Source organism: Macaca mulatta, chromosome 6 (genome assembly GCF_049350105.2).
Source record: "Macaca mulatta isolate MMU2019108-1 chromosome 6, T2T-MMU8v2.0, whole genome shotgun sequence".
In the NCBI taxonomy this organism is placed as follows: Eukaryota; Metazoa; Chordata; class Mammalia; order Primates; family Cercopithecidae; genus Macaca; species Macaca mulatta.
In genome coordinates, this window is record NC_133411.1 from 111,577,018 (window position 1) to 111,598,347 (window position 21,330).

Consider the following 21,330-nt stretch of genomic DNA (forward strand, 5'->3'; position numbering starts at 1 on the left):
GAATATTTTTCCAAATAATTATTGATAGAGATAAGTCAATGTGGTAGGAAAGAGAAGAGAAAATTGGCAATGTTCCAGCATTTAGGTTTTAAGAATATTTAAGTATAATCAGATTACTAAATACAAATATTTTTAAAAATAGCATCAGGTCAAATGTATTTATGTGTTAGAAGCCATGTAAAGTACATGGTGTTAGCCTTCCACCTTTCCTGTATGGTTAGGCCATTGTTACTACTACTACTACTACTAACACACTTCAACCCACTCACTTTTCTCTTTGGTAATTTCCATTTTCTCTTGAAATTCATACAGTATATTCCATGGCCTATTTTTATACAAACTTTAAGAATTATACATACTAAAAAATAATTTTCCAATTTTATGTAAAAATAGACCATGGCATATACTATATATAATGACAGAGATTGCTTAGGGCCCCAGGATTAACAATTTCAGATCATTGCCAATGTTAGTTTCAAATTAAGTGTTGGCACAAGTTCTTTTTATAGAACCACAGTCTTTGTCATTATGTATCACATTGAATAACACTCAAATTTGAACTCAGTGGAATTTTTGAGATAAAGATGTGCATGCAGCTAGATCAGTGCCCAAAGTACCTTGTCGTATGGGTGATGTGAGACAATGACAATGTAAAGAGTTCTGTTTCTCATACTGTACATATTACACCTGGCATTTTGCCACTGAACTATATGATGAGGGAGGAATATTGTTTGTGAGCTTTGCTTTTAAAGCATAATTTCTGAAGTTGAGTTCTAATTTTATTTATTCCCTTAGGTAATTACTGGTTTTCAGCTTGCAAAGGAGCTATATTATTGAATTTTTTTAATGGTTAAACTTGTATAGTAGATGTCTTTTCTTTAAATTTAGGCACTAAAAATTCTCCCACATCAAAGTAGCTTGTGATTTTCATTTGTGGCTAGAGAGTTAATCATCTTTCAATAATGCTTTGAAGTTAACTTTACTTCTTTTTTTCTTCACCCAGCATGGCTTCATGAATAAAACTAACCACTGATAGATATAGTGTATTATTGTTCTTGCCTATGGCTCTTGCTAATAAAAATTCCAATTCTGGTTAGTTTGCTGGAATCGAATCAATGTAGTATAGGCATACATTTTTTTCTGTTATAAAGCCCTCTCACAGAAAATAGGTAGGAAGGAAACTCTGGTGGGTGAAGGGAAAAGAAGGTAATTCTGGATTTAAAATATTTTAGCTTTTCTGTCTGTTTCATGTTTTGTATATAACTTGTGTGACTTTTTACTTTTCACTGTCCTAGAATCCTTGAAATTAAAAATTTTATTGTTTAGGATGAAATTACTAAAAGTTCCTATAAATTAATGTATATGAATCTGCTGTTGTGTGGATGAAGTAACATAGCAATGTCAATCACTTCCTTTGAGAAAATGTGTATGTTTGTTTTTAAAAGCAGCTAGATAAGAAGCCATCAACTGAAGAATAGGGTAGGTGATGCAACCATTGCTAAAATAACCTGGAATTCTGACAGTTTCTAAAATTATGTCAGCTTGCTTACAAGATTACTTAATCACTAAATCACATCGGATTTGGCATTTTAACAAATAGGATGCTTTGCACTAACATCATCAGCACAGAAAAGAATGGTGCCTGGATGCCTGCTTCACAATGCAACGTGTGTATTTAGAAACCAGAGAACATGCCAGACTGAGTGATGATTGTACAAGACATTCCATACTCCATCCAGATGTACCAGGCTCAAGTGAAAAGACCCTTAAACTGTGGTTAGGGGGAGACAAAAAATGGAGCTTATTTTTGCAAATTTTCATGCATAACACATTGGGTGGGAACATGGTCTCCAGAGTTGGATACACCCAATCAGTTTTAACTATTTGAAGGCTAATCCCTTTGGGCAAGTAACTTATGCTATTTCAGCAACATATTTCTTAACTATAGCATAGGTGTAGTAATGGTATCGAATTTATACTATTATTTTGAGAAAGAAGTACCAAAATGAAACTGGTAACGAACAAAAACTGCCAGTTCCAGAGCCTTAGAAATCTTTAGCATTTATAATATTTTGCATGTAAGGGAACTCACTGTTATACAGGCTCCTACATGACCTCAGGATCCATCTCGACATAGAACACCAGGAAGTCCCTGCTATTTCATAGAAGTTGGCATTGAACACGAAATGTATTTGTGCTCCCTGAGCTAATTCAACTCTACTCATCTTTTCTCTTCTTTCTCTTTTGTTGACAGCCTCCTTAATGAAAATATCAATTTGGGTACTTGGAAAGGTGAGGATGGAGAGATTGGTTATCCACAGCAATGTTTGGGGACTGTGTTGAATACTTTACAGAGATTTGTGTTAAGTAGGTGAATCCCAAATTTACATTTCCAGCCTTATCCTCTACCACAAGCTCCATTCATGCATTCATTAATTGCCTGGATCCTTCATTTCATTGTCTAATGGATATCTAAACTTATTGTACTCACTATTCACTGTCCTCCAGTCACACTGGGCTTCCTTATGTTCCTTAAACATTCTAAGCTCATTTCTGTCTTGGGACCTTTGTTCTTGCTGCTTTCAATGCCTGGAAGCCTCTATCCTTCGATTTTTATGCATCATGCTCCTTCCCTTTATTCAGGTGTCATTTCTTCTGACACTGAGGTTTCTCTCTGCCAATGGTATCTCAATCATCCCCCCATCCAGTCAGTCTCTTATCCAATCACTCTGTGTTACGGTTCTTCAGAGCCCTTTTGCATGTATACAAAATTGTAATTTATTTCTTTAATTGTTCCTTGTTTTACCTCTCACTCTAAAATACAAGTTCTCTAAGAGCAGTGGCCTTACCTGGCTCTTAGACGTGCTCTCAGCAACCTTTAAAGGTGTCATTCTTTTTCCTTCATCTTATAGGTGACAAAAGTGAGGCCCAGGGAGGTTAAGTAGCTTGCTCAAGATCGCAGAGATTGGAAGTGGCAGAGCTGGGATTTAGGTCCCATGCTGTGCTCTAAAAAACTGTGCAACATTGCTTCCTTTTTCATAAATGAAGGTCAGGGACATTAATGGGAGGGAGGGGGCTATGCTGAGTTCTTGGAACTCCCTTCAAGTCTCTGGGCTGGCAGTTATTGTTTGAGTCCCTGGTCTGGACATAGACAGACAAGAGCTGGTCCTGATCACTTTCTACTCTAGCATCCTGGGCTTATCTTCTGTTCCCTTTTCCTTTTAGACTTAGTGCCCAAGACACGTGTAATTAATATTTTACAAGAATGCATTAAATCCCCTACTGCTTGGGAAAAACAATGAAACATCAGATTTTAAAGAAACTCCCAAAGGGCTAGAATCCAGTTTTGAACCCAGATGGAATTTTCCACATGGCTTGGAAAATATATAAGTATATATATTTTTATATACTTGCTGTTTTCTGAGCATTTCTTACTTGACAATGGTTACATACAGCTGTAGCTTTCTTTTTGTGAGCTTGCGTTATAACATTGCTTTGGTTTTAACTTGCTTACTATAACAAGTTAGTATATTTAACATAGTCCTTATTGACTGGAGGATTCCACCTCACCTCACCATGTGATACTGAAACTGAGCTATTTATATTGTTTTAACTAGACATAGTATAAAATAAAACAGGTTTTCTTATAATTTATATCATTAAAACATATAAATTGTCTTTCAGCTTTTAGGAAAAAAAAAATCAGGGCATTCAATTCAAATAGGATAATTCACACCCCACAGATTATAGGGGAGTAATTACTGATTCTTTTTGTTGTAGGACACTTGGTATATCTGGCTGCAATTGACCTTTTAGAAGCTATTGACATCATTTGGGAACTGCCAGTAAACCTGCCTTAATCAGTTAAACAGAAGGAATCGTAGCACTGTGGAACTGACTGGTTGATTAGTTTAAATCCAGGCACAGTCCTGCCTGAATGCCCTTTGTGAAACCCTTGCACAAAAAACCTTGCTTCCTTCAGAAGCATTATAACCTACATCCTGCTGTCAGATCTTTTCGGCTCTGCTGGTCTTCTTAGGCTGCAGGCATCCTCCTTAACCCCGCTTATGCTTCCTTTCATTTCATGAAAACAATATCTATGGTTAGAGTCACAAAAATGCTCTACATTTCCCTCAAAGTTCCTTATTTGTATCCTAGGGAAAAGGTATTTTAAACTCCACTAATTGAGAGACGAAAATGGGAACTTATCTTAAAGTAGCTTCTTTAGAAAAAAAATATATTAGAACTTAATCCAGCTCTTCCTCTGGGACTTATAATCAAAATTAGAATCTTGAAATGTTGAAGGGAGTTTTTGGTATTAGAGTAAGCCATCATGTATAATTCCTTTGATTTTTAGATTCAAAACATTGAAGGCTTTATAATTTGTGTTTGGTTTGGGGAAAATATTAAAGTTAATCGACTCTTGGGTGAGTTCAGAGCTAGTATAAAGATGTAGTTCTGGACCTTTAAATGAAAGTGAAATTAAAATTCTTTAAGGATAAAGCTTTGCGTAGCTTCAGTCTATTACACAGACTGAGAAAAGGACCCATACAATGGGCACTCTGCTGGGATTGGTTGCAGAAGAGGGCAGATATTTATGCGGGAGAGGTCAAAGAATTGCCGTAGAACACTTTCACAGCATATGGCGTGTTGTATTGGAGCAGACCAACATGCTCATTTTAAATATTAAAAAAACTGAGGCCCCACTTAATTACTCAAACTCTTAAGGGCCCTACTTGGCCAATTTCTATTTCTACATCACCCCGTTACAGTACTGTTCCAGAATACAGATGAAGCCTCTCAAAGAAGGTGGTGTCATCCTATCATCTGTGGTTTTGCTTATTATTATTAATTATGATAACTACTGTTTATGGAGTGCTTGTGATGTGCCAGTACTTTATGCGTTATCTTTATCTTCATAACTACAGCATGAAGTGGTACTCTTGTTCTTCCCTTTTTGAAAATGAGGAAGTGATATTTAGGAAAGTCATGGAGGCTAGCCTCAGCAACATAGCGAGACCCCACCTCTACACACAAAAAAATTTTAAAAATTGCTGGGTGTGGTGGTGCATGCCAGTAGTCCCAACTACTCGAGAGTCTAAAGTGGGAGGATTGCTTGAGCCCAGGAGATTGAGACTGCACTGAGCTGTGATAGTACCATTGCACTCCAGCCTGGGCAACAGAGAGAGATTCTGTGTCCAAAAAAAAAAAGACAGAAAGAAAAGAAAAGTAATGCATTCGACTTGAATCACCAAAGCAGTCAGAGGAGGATAAGATGCTTTGTCTTTGAGTAGGATAAGATGGTAGCTAGAGAAATGGGTAACAAGAGATGTTTCTCTCATCCCTCATAAGTTGCCTGGAGAATGTTAGGATGAGGTGAGTAATGATGCCATAGGACATGAGTAAGGAAGAAAAATTAAGGCCATTCCAGCCTTAATTCTTTAGACACAGTGGATTCACTATGAGGGAATGGGAGCACACTTGCTCTCTGGCTGCAATGAGAAGCAGTAGAGGTCCAAGTAAGGAGCAGATTGCGGCATCAGGGATTCTAGAAGCCATGAGACACAGGAGGAACCACGGAATCATTTTGAGCCTCTGTTTTGTTTTTCATTTCTAAAAGTGAAATTTTGATTTCTACCTTTCCCTACCACACTGTGTTCTTTAAAAGATTGAAAAAATTGAATTTTAAGCACCATGGAAAAATAGGATATAATAAATTTTGTGTTTATTTATTGAATAAGTATTTATTGAGGGAATGCCAAATGCAAGGCACAGTGCTATGTATAGAATAAGAGGTGAACATTGACTTTGTGTCTACCTTTCAGAAGATTAAAGAAAGTAGGAAATTAGGCAACTTGATAAATAACTATGCGAAAGTATGTTTTAAGTGCAATTCTCAAGGTTAAGAACACTGACAATTCTGAGAGGGAATTGACTTCTAATGATGGGTCTTGAAGAGCTGATAGCGTTTGGATTGGTAGGGAGGAGAAACAGGAGAAGTATGAGGGTTGCAGCGGGGATGGGGAGATAGATGTGGAATTCCAGGGGGAAGAAACAGTAAGAGCACAGGCCTGGAGGAGGGAAAGTATGGGGACATATTTGTGCATCAGATTGTCTAATTAGTTGTTGCTTAAAGTATCAGGAGGTCTGTCTGGTAAAGATGGGCTTATGCTGAAACAGTGAAATGTGCACTTGATTTAGAGGCTCACAGGGGAGCCTTTTAGAGTTTTGGAGTTTGGTGGTCACCTGGTCAAGGCAATGTTTTATAAAGATGCATCAAGGACAAAGTGATGAATAGAATTATTAAAGGAGCGAGACACTGAAGTCAGGGAAGCCAGAACATTATAAGATGCCTGATAAAGAAGACCTAAGCTAGAGGGGCAGTAGTGGGAATGGAACAGGAAGAGATGGATCAGGGAAAGTTGGCTGCTAACTGGATTTAAGTGTGATGGGGAGTCCCAACGCTTTTGTCATTAGAAGTTCTTGGACTACTTTTTCATTAAGTCAGTATGAATTAGTTTTAATTAACATATTGAAATCCAAATGCTCATAATAAAGTCCCACATCCCACTGTCACTTTTCAGTCCTTGGAACATCTTAACTGGATTTAGAAAAAAAAATGTTCTATCGAGATCAGAGGAACCATGACTGTTGCTCGTCTGGACTAGGAGGAAGTTCAACCTAGATTATGAGGCTAAGCTGGGTCAGGATTAAGGGTGTTTTGCCTTATCCTCAGAAAAGTGACTTGAAGGAACTAGCAGAATGGCCACTGTAGCTGACAGTCAGGGCTTTAGAAATCCTGCCCAAATGTCCCCTCATAGGTGGGACTTTAACCCCCATTTGCTTCTGAATTGGCACTTGCCATGATGAATTCACTTAGTTTAAGAAATAAGTAAGTTTCAGGGTCTTGCTCAACTCTAAACATCAGTTTAAGGTGGTTAACTGGGAGAGAGATGAGATTTATAATACTTTTGAAAATTGATAGGGTTATTTCTTTAGGAAATACTGCTGGTTTGTTTGTTTCTTATGAAAGAGCATTTCCATTTTTTTTTGTTTGTTTTTGAGACGGAGTCTCTCTCTGTCGGCCAGGCTGCTGGAGTGCAGTGGTGTGCTTTCCGCCTCCTGGGTTTAAGTGATTCTCCTGCCTCAGCCTGCCGAGTAGCTGGGACTACAGTCATGTGCCACCACACCTGGCTAGTTTTTGTATTTTTAGTAGAGACGAGGTTTCACCATATTGGCCAGGCTGGTCTTGAACTCTTGACCTCATGATCCGCCTGCCTCGGCCTTTCAACATGCTGTGATTACAGGCATGAATCACCATACTCAGCCCCTCATTTTCCTTCTAACTGTTCTTTTCTTTCAGTTAGAGAACTTACACTATCGTTTAGATGTCTTTGAAGTCTTAGGATCCTCTTGGGAAAGAAGTGTTTTTTTCTGAATAAAAGAAGGTATACTGTTATCCAGCAAGAACATGTCAGAGCTCGATGGGGCCAGTGTTGCTATTGGGTAGGTTTTGCCCCTGCTCCAGGTCTGCTTCTAACCTCTGGACCTCATACTTCTGTGGGTGTGTACTTCACAAGGTCTGTCTCTTGCTGTCCTTGAGAATCAAAAGAAGAGGTAATTTTTGTGGGAAGTTATCAATTCAAGAAACAGTTTATGATCTTCTCTAATAAGGTGGTGAGATCATGCTGACCAAAATATTTAGTGAAGTGGTGGGAGGAAATAGAACACTAGTACAAGACACCGTGACAGTTTTGTAGATTTAAGAGGAAAATAAAAACTAAATGAGGCCTGGAATTAGGGAATGGAGGTTGGAGAAATTAGGCCTCTTTTCTCTAATGCAAGCATCTCTAACAGGCCCCATAATCTGGCCACGTGGGATCGTTTTTCTCACTCACACTTGATTTTTGTTTCTGCTGGTGGTCTTCCATATTTCCTTCAGCCATTCATAATGTCAGAGACCTCTTGGTTTGGTCTTATTTTTGGATGTGCTCTTTTTAAAATGGTACCTTTTAAAAGTAAATCTAACAAACCAGCTTTACTGTTGGACTGTTCTGTATGATTGCTACATCTCTGGAAAAGTCAAAACAAGTGCTCCCTTTTTGTGTGTGTATTGCCTAGATAACCTTTATTTGCTTTTTACACCCTAATTCTGTGTAGACAGGTGGGTCATCTCCTCCTAAGAGTTGTTTGAAACAACCTTGAAATAGTCTGGCTAGCCTGTTAGGACCTAGACCACTGAAGCTGTCATTGGCCTTCTGTGAGGGCAGGTAAGCCAGGATTGCAAGCTCAGAACGCAGTTCAATGAATTTCCATTGTTTGAATTACAATAGTAACTCATATTCATAGTTAAATAAAGACCTTTTAAAAGCATGTAATATGAAAATTGGAAGACTCTCCTTCAAACCTAGTCTGCAATTGACACTGCTAGAAGCAACACTCCTGGCAATGGGGTGTGTGTCTTCTGGGCATTTTTCAGTGCATATTCAGATGAATACATGTATTTATTTTAAAATTTGAATATATGTGTGATACACACACACACAGAGTTTTGTACTGTTAATTTATAGTAAACTTTGCGGTTTTGCTTCTAACACTCAGGATCTCAAGAAGAACAAATGAAAGGATAGCAGTAATTCCATTTTGTTGGAAAGCTTTTTCACTTTACCTGAATTTAGAAAAATCTGAATTACTGTATGTTTTTGTGAGGGTTGACTTTGCTATTTTGCTTTCAGAATTTTTTCTAATCTGTATGGGAATGAAAAGCCCAACTTATCAATTAAGTTAAAATTTTCTACATATTCCAGATTGTAAATTGGTGCTATTGCAATCCATTTTACTGTTTTTGTACGCAGTATTATTGTTATACATTTGCACACTATTTACTCACAAGGGAAACATTAAAAGGTAGGCTTAGCTTCATCTAAATTGAAGTAGAGATAATAATAGTTTCTTTGAACTAGCTGAGATCTAAATATACAGTACAGAATGACAACCTTCATTTTTTTTTGTGATATGAATATCTTAAAATCTGGTAAGTTACTTGCTTATCTGTACAATTACAGTATTTGCAGTAGCAAAATTAGATGGCAGTATTGTTTAAAAACATGTCAATCTAATATTCATGGAGAAGAAAACAATAGCTTCCATAGTACAGATGATAAATTATATACTTATTAAAGTGTTGCATCTGATCAAATAAATGTGGTATTTCATTATAGACTTGGTTTGATGTTGAAACATTGTTATTTTAAGCAATTACTTTAAACTGGATATTTTAAAGAGAGGCTGTATTTCTCTGAATGTGGGTGACAGAGGCAGGGAAGGACAAATAGTTCAAAGAGAGATTTAAATTATGTGTAGTTTGGAGGATTGTTAGAAGTGGAAGTAATTCTGCCTGTGATGGAAGAGACTTAACCAGAAAACCGTGGCAGCAGTCAACAGATATCTTCTGATTTTGTCTGGGTGTCATAATTAGGCATTTCGCTGGAGGTGTTTTCTGGATAAGTGATGTATTGGCAAGGATTTAGAAGATAAATAGAATGGGCAGCTGCCGCCTCATGGAGAAGTAAATAGAGAGTCAGTTTTCATTGTTAGCAGTAAGCTGACCTCCAAAGGCACAGATGTGAGCTTTCTTTTCAAAGGGAATGAAGTATTCACCATTAAGTATAAGGATGTTTGTAATGTGACAATGTTAATGCTAGTTAAATGAGAAAACCATATATGAATACTTAGACTGTTGCTACCTGGGAGCATTATTTATTGACCTGTGCCTTCGTCAGAGCTTCAGATGTGAGAGGAATGATGCTAACAGAATCGTGTAAAGATATTTGTCATTAAAAAGTCACATCGCAATTAATAGATTCAGAATTCATCGAGTCCTCTTGCTTTGTGTCACACCCGCTGCCTCTGTGACAACCTTCATTTCCTACTTAGCAAATCCAAGCCTGGTAGCTGGAACCCCAGGAAGTTGTTAAAGCAATTAAAGGCTTCTGTCTCCCAGCACATTGCTTGGTTACCATAGTATCCTCTGCCTCCAAGTCTCTCCTGATGATGTCAGTATGCATACAGGGGTTGTTCAGAGCATCTACGTGGGGATGATTCACCCCGCAATAAAGCCCCTCTGTCTCGTTGCTCGCTTTCCAGTGAGCAGATTTCAGACATCTGTAGCAATGGAAGGTAAGTGCCTTGTTTTGCATATTGAAGAATTACTAAATGTTTCTATTATTCTGTTTCTGGTTTCTTGCTTTCTAAGATATGCTACTGACTGAAATCACAGTGAATGGGAGCATTTCAGTCAATTACTTAGAACAGATTTGTAGTTTGTACTTAAAGTGTGTGTGTGTATGTGCGTAGGTGTGTGTGGGCAGGCACATGTGGGGTAGGCTTATAAAGAAAACTGAATGCACAGTATAATGTCTGCTACTGTCCCTGGTAAACAGCAATAGGTTTTTATTTCAAACTATTCGAAATATATAACTTCCTTAAAATATTTTGACAAGTGTCACAGGGCAAGTAGGGTTACTTTTTTAAAAGTGTGTAAGTATATTGTATTGGCATTTTAAACGATATTGGCAGTTTAAATGTATTAACATGTGAAATATCTAAGATGGTATGGGAAGATATTAGAAAGAAGAGCCATGTTAAGTTGAGAATTTGTATGTTATAGAAATTAAAACATGTAGGACAAAGATTTAGTTGGTGAAAGGGAGATGTATGGAGTTCAGAGTATAGTAATAATCACCATTCCATAGTTATGCCACACTTTTATTGCTTTTCAATATCTCACACAATTTGATTGTAAAAATAATGCTTATATTATTGTGATGAATGCAATTAGTGCTTCATGAAAGTTTTCTTTAAATACTTATCCATCCTTCTTAAAGATAATCCAGCTATGTTCAGCTTTACAGAAAGAATATAGTAGAACCACTTATAACATTCAGATAGAACAGTGATACATGAATATTTGCCTCGAGAAGTTAGTGCTGTTTCAGTTTTTCTCTGACAGTATGCCTTATCAACAAACAATAAATAATGAGACACACAACCAGTTCCTCTCTATCAGCCTCCTTCTGAATCTCTTCCTTCTGAGAGTTCTGCCCATAAGGTTAGTTTTGCATTTATTTCTTCTTCTTGATTCCCAAGGGATGATTCAGTAGTACATTCTGTGAAGAATGTAATACTTGGCCAGGCACGGTGGCTCACGCCTCTAATCCCAGCACTTGAAGAGGCTGAGGTGAGAGGATCGCTTGAGCCCAGGAGACCAGCCTGAGCAATAAAGCAAGCAAGACCTGTCTCTACCAAAAACAACAAACACACAAACAAACAAAACTGAATTTTAATGGAAGTGGTAGATAACAGCAGTTTCTAATTAATTAATAGATAGCTTTGCAGAGAAAAAAGAACAAGAGTGCAGTGGATGGGCTGGGACGGCTCCCATTACTTTATGTAGTTGAATATTTATTCTGTGTGGAAGGCAGCCAGATGGCTTTGCTGATAGGTAGGTAAATGGTTTAGACTGTCCGTCTCTAGAGAAATGTCTAAAATTTGCATTTGTTTCTTGTCTTTTTGAAGCCTTTTGAAATATACCCTGCTGTCTAACTTGCTTTATTTCTGCATGAGATGATTCACCTTTTTACAAAGAATCAGTGAGAAGTATAGTTGTGAGAGGGTGAAACGTTGCTTAAAAATTTAAATTTAATTGCTTGTAAGCAAAGGATATGTCTTATCTTAAATATCATAATGCTTAGTCTTTGAATTTCTTTCTGCCTTGAAAATAGGCTAAATGCTTTGGCTGAATTTCTTCACTATTTTGAATACTTAATCTTGTTTGTGTTTGAAAATTTACTTGGTAATTACTATCAGAAAAAGTTTCTAAAAAGTAGGAAAAATTAAGTTACTCCCTAATTTAGATTATAATAGGTTAAATATTGAAGAAAGTAAGTCAATCTAAACTGCTTCCATACTGTTTAAAACCTTTTCATTAAAACACTCACCTAATATTTATGTTGGAAACAAGAATAATATATTCTAAGCTAAATTATATTAGGTTTTTGTTCTTTGCCATGTTAATGTGTGGGGTGACATAGTTTAATTTCTTCAATAACTCTTTGTAGTAATAATTTAAAAAATATTTCTGCAGTTTTGAACCCTTAAAATATCCATGAAAATACACTTTTGCTGACCTGATTGATATGAGCAGCACTATAAAGAGTGTACTATAAAGATTACAGTTTCCTTCATGCTTGAATCAGGAAGTAGTTCCAAGTAGTTTTAGGCTGTGATTTTTAAAATTGGTTTAGGAAAGTTTTTACTTTATTTTTATGCTCTAATAAGGATGTTTTAAATTTTACAGATACTTAAACTTGTTTTTGCTGAAATATGGAAATGTCGGGTCTGTAGACTTTTCCAGCATGAGATGAATGAAATATAGCAGAAAAAGGATCACCTTGGCTCTCACTAGAAAGATAAGAAGTTGCCGGGCGCGGTGGCTCAAGCCTGTAATCCCAGCACTTTGGGAGGCCGAGACGGGCGGATCACGAGGTCAGGAGATCGAGACCATCCTGGCTAACACGGTGAAACCCCGTCTCTACTAAAAAATACAAAAAACTAGCCGGGCGAAGTGGCGGGTGCCTGTAGTCCCAGCTACTCGGGAGGCTGAGGCAGGAGAATGGCGTGAACCCGAGAGGAGGAGCTTGCAGTGAGCTGAGATCCGGCCACTGTACTCCAGCCTGGGTGACAGAGCAAGACTCCGTCTCAAAAAAAAAAAAAAAAAAAAAGAAAGATAAGAAGTTAAGGCTGGGCGTGGTGGCTCACGCCTGCATTCCCAGCACTTTGGGAGGCTGAGGCAGGCAGATCACCCTGAGGTTGGGAGTTCAAGACCAGCCTGACCAATATGGAGAAACCCTGTCTCTACTAAAAATACAAAATTAGCCAGGCGTGGTCGCGCGTGCCTGTAATCCCAGCTACTCAGGAGGCTGAGACAGGAGAATTGCTTGAACCCGGGAGGTGGAGGTTGCGGTGAGCCGAGATCGCGCCATTGCATTCCAGCCTGGGCAACAAGAGCAAAACTCCATCTCAAAAAAAGAAAAAAAAAGAAGTTAAATCAAACCAGTATCCAAAAGAATTAGAAAAACTTATATGGGGAACATGGACTTGGGAAAATAAACATTTTGTCCAGTGGTAGGAGAAGCTCAGGTTGTGAGGGACTCGTTAAGTGCTTTACTCAGTTTTCTGTGTTCACTCAGTGGCAGAGCCAGGGCTGATTGGAACTGGTGCCCACCCTTCTACAGGCCAGTTTTCATTTTCATGGCAGCATACTCTCTAGTTGGAGTTGAGTACTTTTTCCTAACCAACTTTTAAACTTATTTTCTCCCATTACAAGAGTGATGAAAGTAGCATAATAACTATTAGTTTTCTATTGTTGGCTATAACAAATTGCCACCAACTTGGTGGCTTTAAAAGTACGAATTTATTATCTTACAGTTCTCTTGGTTACAAGTCTGACACCGGTCTCAGTGCACTGAAACATCAAGGTGTCGGCAGGGCTACATCTACCTTCAGGAGGCTCTAGGGGAGAATTCATTTCCTTGTCTTTTCCAGCTTCTAGGGCCGTCTGCATTCCGTGGCTCCTGGCCACCTCCTTCCATCTTTACAGCTTGCAAGTACAGACTGAATCTTCACTTTGCCATCTCTCTGGTTCTCTGCAGCCAGGAAATTTATCCTCTTTAGAAGAGTCATGTCATTAGATTGGGCCCACTTGGATAATCCAGGAGAATCTCCCCATTTTAAGATCCTTAATCTTGAGCACATCTGCAAAGTCCTTTTGGCCATGTAAGTTAACATAGTCACAGGCTCTGGGAATTAAGACATGAATATCTTCGGGGGCCATTATTCTACCCGCCATAGAAGGATAACAAAATGCATGGCTGACTTAATCAACATTAAATTCACACATGCGATATTTTTACTGAAAAATCATAAATTAAACCAATGATTGCCAATAGAGACTATGAAACTTTGACCTAATTCAGTGAATGTAATCATCCCCAAGGATATTAAAATGCCTCAAGATAATTAATGTGAGAAAATCAGATTAGAAAGAAATGTTTCACCAACTCAAATGTTCAAAACTCTTAGGTACAGATGGGAGCCTCATAAAGTGACACTATTCTCAGTTTAATATTTTTATTGAGAGGCTCACATCAGATGAAGTTAATTAAACCAAACTGATTTGGGACTGCAAAATTTCCATTAGTTAACTCCTATGTGAATCAGCCGGGGTTTCTTTAGAAACAGAAGGGTAATACCTGGGCCACTAGAGAGCCAAATGCGAGATCTAGTAACCCTGAGTTTTGAATAACACTGTCATTTATGGCTCTGGCATTAAGCCATATGAGTCACAAGACCTAGCAGATGAATCTAGCAGGTATACCTGATACAGTTTCCTAGGAAAGGTACAATATATTACATTAATCAATAACTTTAAACATGAGGGCAACAGCTGCAAAAATAGTTTCTTTTATTGTTCACATCCTGTGTTAATCATACATTTAAGCCAAATGATAGCACAAGGGTCCATCCACACGAAGCATAAGATAATTTATATCTAGTAGCTGTATTTTAACTTTTGCTAAACACTAGTGGTAAAGATGCAGAAGAGAAACTACTGTAATATGTTAGTTTTGGACAGAAAGCCTAAATTTACATTTTGCTGTGGTTCTCTGAAGAAAAGGAGATGGAAAGAAAACCAACTGTTTTCCTACTCATATTCTTTTTTATTTTTGGAATCATTTTCTGGAGAAAAACTAAATACTACCTTAGGATCCTTGCTTAGACAATGGCTTGTGAAAAGCACATTTCTTTGCAGGAAGTAATTATTTTGACACTGATTCTTTTTGATACCACAGTGTAAGCAACCTTAGGATTCTATATGTAAAAAATCTGATTTTATGCCATTATGAGATTGATTTGTTAATCAAACTACCATCATTAAAGGAAAGATATTATTTGGCAATGAAGTTAAAAATTAAAATCAGTTGACTATGTAATTTAATAAATAATGAAATAGCAATCTATCAAAAGTATCTCCATAAATAAAATATACATTTGGTTATTTATGTACATAGTAAGCTCACTTCAATGTTTCGTTTCTTTTATCTATCAATAGTATATACTAATGCAAGTGCTCATGTAAATAAAAACAGAACCCAAATACCTTTAAACAATTGATTATTTTTAAAAAGTATACAGAATATTCCATTTACTATGTATTTGATCCTACTACAGTACATTAGAGAAGAGATGAAATCTATTTTGCTTATTTGAAAAAAAAAAATCTCACGTAGCTGTTGCCTTCTCTGTGATAGACGAGACCGTTTAATCTTTAAATCATTTTGAACTGGCTCAGTTGCTTTACTAATCCTTTTACTTTGTTAAAAATTATCTTAGAAGTTTATCTTTGAGAGAAATCAGAGATAAAGGAACTAATGGAGATGAGAGTTTTGAGGTTTTGAATCGTACTTGGTCATTGGGCATGGATGAAATAGAAGCAGACCTCAAAATCAAAAACTTCGAAGATGTTGATTTCTCACCAACTACACTGAAAACCAGTACAGAGTTTTATTTCCAGGGGGAATTTTTTCCCAGTGATGGGAGTAAAGTCATGCAGCAAGTAAGCGATGGAACTAGGAAGTTATCCTACGTCGTAACTACTCCAAAGATGTTGTAGATCAGGGAACCATTGCAAGCTCTCATTTTTCTCACTGATCTTTCTCACTTAATCTCACTGATTCAGCTGTTTTTCTTTAATTTATTGTTGCTCTAATTTTACTTCCATCTTTAAATGAGGGTGAAACTTTCAGAAAGACATGCAATTATTGAAACTTTTTATGAAGAGAGTTCTTTTACTTTAATTTGTGGAATGCCCCATTTCTGCCAATGTCTGCTATGGAAATGAGATTCTATAACTGGAACAATTTTTCCATTAACTCCTCTCAAACAGTCTGCTTTGGAGTGAGGATTAATGGAAATAAAGGGTACTCTTTCTGCAGGCAAAATCTTGTGACCTGGGGCAAATAGGGAGAAAAAAGGTTAAGCAGCAATACCTTAAAGGGCATGAAGCCATAGGAACAGATGTTAGCCATCTTCTGTGGGGGATGACCCGCAGTGCACTGGGGACTAGCCGGGTTAAAAAGCTTAGAGAGGACTGTGCCTCATACCTGTTGCTTACTGTCTGTCGTAGATGATTTTACAAAAATTAAGGAGTCTGTGGTAGGGGTAGGAGACTGGTTCCTGGATGTAGCCCCAGTAATGCTTAGAAATAGAACTATTCCAATGTGCTTTTCTTTTATGCCAAGGGTGCATGAGGGGGCGGCAACTGGAGATCATCAGGTCTCCTTTAATATTTATAAGCAAGGAAATGAGCTCACTAATTAAAAGATTTTAATATATTCAAACCTTCCAATAAGAAATTTATGCTGCAATTTAAGTTCAAAACTTCCCAAGAGTCTCAGCAGAGAAAATGACAGAGGAATATGATTTGCCAATTGTATTATTGGAGTACAAGAGTCAGGTGGCATTGTTTACCTTATTGCCAAAGGTCAGTTCTGTCTTCTTCCATCAGAATACAATCCAAGTAATTGCTATTGAATGTCCTCACGTGTGTGATGGTGCACTAAGTACAATTCTGAATTAATCAAAGGACAGTGTGACCTCAGATCTCAAGTAGTTTAAGCTGAAAGCATCTCTCTCTCTCTGTCTCTATATACATATATTTATATACACATATATTTATAGACATATTTATATATACATATATTTATATACACATATTTATAGACATATTTATATATACATATTTTTTACACACATATATTTATATACACATATATTTATATATACATATATTTATATACACATATATTTATATATACATATATTTATATATACATATATTATATATACATATATTTATATACACATATATTTATAGACATATTTATATATACATATATTTTTACACACATATATTTATATATACATATATTTATATATACATATATTTATATACACATATATTTATAGACATATTTATATATACATATATTTTTACACACATATATTTATATACACATATATTTATAGACATATTTATATATACATATATTTTTACACACATATATTTATATATACATATATTTATATATACATATATACTTATATGTATATGGGGGATAACTTTCTTATTACTTAATAATATTATTGTTTTATTTTCATGGTAAATTTTGCCAAGCAGCAGATTGCAGTTGGGATTTAATAAATTCATTTTATTTGCGTTCAGTGAAAGAGTATGTTTTTCTTAAAATTCTAAATTGCTGTATTTTGGCAGATCTGCAGTTATTCCATTAAGCTTTTTATCTCTGTCCTATGCTTTCCCAATCCCCGTCCCACTTGCCTGACTGTAAAACTCACATATCTTTCTTTTGTGTTCTTTTATGATAGAAAGTGTTTTCCCCTCTTTCTTATGCAAACCTGTGTGTGCAGCACACATGCACACCCACACACCCCATACACACAGTTACTTTACAATGAGCTCTTTCAAACCTAGTCCTTCTCTTTACTTTTGTTCCTCTATCTTCCTTTAGTCTCCCTATAACTTGTATTTTAAACAACCAACTCCTATTTATTACACCCTCACTGAGTGTAAAACACCATGGTACACACTGGGGCCTCCCCATCATTTCCCCACTACAGATCCTTGCTTCTACAGTTAACAGTATTTCCTTCTGTTGGGGAGAAGGTAGGTAAAATAAAGGAGAGAGTGGGCAGAAGGAAAGGACATTGTTGGTTATAGAGCGAAGAAAGTAAAGATAGAAACCAGGGGAAAGGGAACTGAAACAGAGCACCGAGATTGTGTTGGGATTTTGGAATTGTGTTAGGGCAATAGGAGGAGGTAAAGCAGCAGCAGAATGTTTTTGAGTGTTTTATCAGGCATTTTATGGTGAATAAAATAGATTACTATATTTACACATTGAACTTTCTGCATTAAATTACTAGTTTATCCTTTTCAACTAGCTAGAATCCAAGTTTAAACACCCCTAAACCTTACTTACATTTATTTGACATCACTGTAGCTATTCCAGTATCCTGCCCATCCTCTGGCCCCCACTTCTCCATCTCTCTTGCTTAACTTTTAAAATGAAGTCCCTATGTAGAAATAACTTGTACTTCCTAAATGAAACCTAAAGAGGAAGTTGTTCTTATGCCCAAAATCAGTGTATATCTGACTTGATTGTTATCTAGAGTTACCTCCTAACATGTTAGCTCCATGAGGATTTTCTGATTAGGCTGAACCATTGTTGAAAGACTGGTTGTACAGAAGCAATAAGCTGGCATTTGTCCAAACTTAGTAAAGTGTTGAAAGTTGGAAGAGCAACTGATTTTTCTAGTCATTGTAATTTTCATTATAACAATCTCCTTTATAGAGTTGGTTTGCAGCCTATATATTTTTGTATCATAGCAGATATTGCACTGGCTATCAAGTCTAAAGTTTCAGTATTTGGGATTTTTTCATCTTTTCAATAATGTCAAAGAAATGTTGGGTTTAGAGGTTTTTAAACTTGGGATCTGGAAAAAAGAAAAAGATCATTCTTGATGAAAGGTTTCAGTGAGTCATCCAGAAATTTATACTTATGCCTCCTGACAGCCGGTAATTATTGGATTGCAGTTATTTTTCAGAGGTGTTTACTCTGAGTTGAGGTTTTATGTTATTGATGATCTGAAACATGAGTTTAACTCTCATGTTAATCCAATAGTTTAAGTCATCTGCCAGCCTGTGTAAAATTACTGTTTCACCACTGGACACACATTTTAATTCTTTGCCACAAAAGCAGTATTGGGCTCAGAGAATTAAGGCATTCTCTGCCTCAAGGAACTTACATTATAGGAGGAGAGAGAAGATGAGAACACGAGGACTATGATGCCACAGTGGTACAAATGCCCTGTTTCTTTGTTCCCCTTCATAGCAAAACTGCTCAAGTACAGTCTGGGCATGTTGTTTCCATTTCTTTTTCTCTTGGTAGCTCTTGAACCCACTTTTGAGAACCCTTCTGTCCTTCAAAGCCACTCACTTTAGGATCACGGGTGGCTTCAGGTCAAGAGAGTGGTCAGTGCTCTGTCCTCTTCTGACTTGACTTTTCAGCATCGTTTGGGACAGGTAGTTTTTCTGTACTCCAGAAAGTGCCACATTCATCTGGTTTTCTTTCACCCTAACTCACTGTTCTTTCCAGTCTCATTTGCTCATCGTCTTCCTGACTCTAAAAGTTGGAGTATCCTAAAGTTTAGTCCTACTTTCTTCTCTATTAACACCCACTCTCTTCATGATCTTATTCTCTTATTAAAGTCTCATGGCTTTAAATTCCATCTGTATGCTGACAGTTTTCAAATTCATATTGCTGATTTGAACCTGTCTCATGAGCTCTAGACAATATATTTATGCTTGGGGTATCTAATAATCATCCTACAAATAATATGTCCCAAACTCCTGACCATTTCCCTCTACCAAACTTGCTCTTTCTGTTTCCTATCTCAGTTATCGCAGAAATCATCAATATTAACATGTTGGTATGTATTTGTCCAGGCTCCTATGGGGATGCATGTTTATTTCTTACTCTCACTCATGAGATCATACTGTGTATGCTGTTTTCTTCCTCTTTTTCCCTCATTTACTGTGAACATGTTTTATATACTCTTAAATATTATTTGAAACCTAGCTTTTAGTAGTTACTTAGTTGTACCACAATTTATTAACTAATCCCTTGTTCAACGTTAGATTGCTACCCTTGACTTACTATTATAATTAAAATTTAAAAATAAAAAGAAATACTTCATCACTCTAGTTTTGTACTATCTCAGTATGGTAGCCACTTGCTACATGTGGCTGTTAAGTAATTAAATATGGCTAGTCCCAATTAAAATATGCTCCAAATGTGAATACACACCAGATTTCAAAGATGTATTTGGAAAAAGAAGGTACAATATTTTATTAATAATTTTTATATTGATTACTTACTGAAATAATATTTTGGTTATATTAAGTTAAATGTGATATATTTTTTAAAGTGGTTTCATTTTTGCCTTTTTGCTTTTGAAAAAAGCAAAATTACTATCAGAAAATTAAAAATTAAATGTATGGTTCACATGATATTTTTATTAGATGGCACTATCGTTAGTTCATGCTTAGATTTTTGTAACAGTCCTTTAACTTGTCTCCTGACTCCTGCGGTCTAATGTCAATAGAGTGGCCACAGTGATTCTTCCAAAACATGTATCCGATCATGTCTCTCCTCTTCTCAAAACGCTCCAGAGGCTTCTCATCTTATTTTTTAGTAAACCAAGTCCTCAGAAACCACACCTTGGAAAGCTGGTCTCTGTCTACCTTTTGACTTTATTTCTCCCTATCACAAGCCAAACATGTTTCTAGGTTGGGCCTTTTTAATTGTTCCTCCCCCTTCCTGGAGTGCAGTTCCTCCAGGTATCTGCAGGGCCTCTGCAGTCGCCTCTTTCAGGTCTTTTCTTCTTTGTAAAACCTTTACCGAAAACCTACCTCAACTTGTTTTTTCTAAAAAAGAAAAGATCTATTTACAATTATGGCCTTTCCCTGCCCGACTGCTCCCAATAACCCCTAACTCTTTTTCTTGCTTTTAAAAAAATAGTCTTAGCACTTATCAAATCTAACATAACATGTCGTTTTCTTATTAATTACATTTATTTTCTGCTTTTCTCCACCAGAACATAAGTTGCATAAGGGCAGGAGGTTTTGCTTTATTCACTTGATTCAATGTAGCAACATAACAAAGAGTATAATGAATTATATTCTACTCCAAATTTAGTAAGTTAGCCTAATAAATAACCTGTTACATAGAGAACACACAGTTCCTTTCAAAAACAATTGTGAGATGTGGCCTCTAGTCTTATGAAAATTAACAGTTGGAAAAAAATAAAAGGAAAAGGTAGCATACCAGCTATGTAACTGTCAAATGGTTAAACCTATTCTGCCCTTTACAGACCTTATCCCAGTGACTTCTTGGTGGCATATGACACTGTGGATCACCATTCCCAAGAAATGAGTAGGCGTGAGGAAGCCTCATGACCTGTCAAGTGTCTTTGCTCAGGAGTTCCTTTGTCCAGTGTGCCCTTCCCTCTGCCTCATGTGTTCCAGAGAAAGCCTACTTCTCTCTCTGATAAGGAGGGTCTCCCCAAGCCCCAGCAAGATGACTTCTCCCCTCCTTTGTGCCACCAGTCATGCAAGGTCTTGTTATATGTATG

The 21,330-nt window shown here is 36.8% G+C and overlaps 1 protein-coding gene across 27 annotated transcripts in view; it reads left to right on the forward strand.

Annotated features, from left to right (window-relative positions):
- PAM (peptidylglycine alpha-amidating monooxygenase) overlaps positions 1–21,330 on the forward strand; it is a 279,291-nt gene that overhangs the window by 42,988 nt on the left and 214,973 nt on the right. For 9 of the 27 annotated variants that reach the window (XM_015140496.3, XM_078005079.1, XM_078005082.1 and 6 more), the window contains exon 1: positions 10,145–10,179. The exons of the other annotated variants lie outside the window; for them this stretch is intronic. The gene's annotated coding sequence lies outside the window, so the exon portion shown is untranslated. Of the gene's footprint in view, positions 1–10,144; positions 10,180–21,330 lie in introns of those variants that run through there. 27 annotated transcript variants of the gene reach the window in all.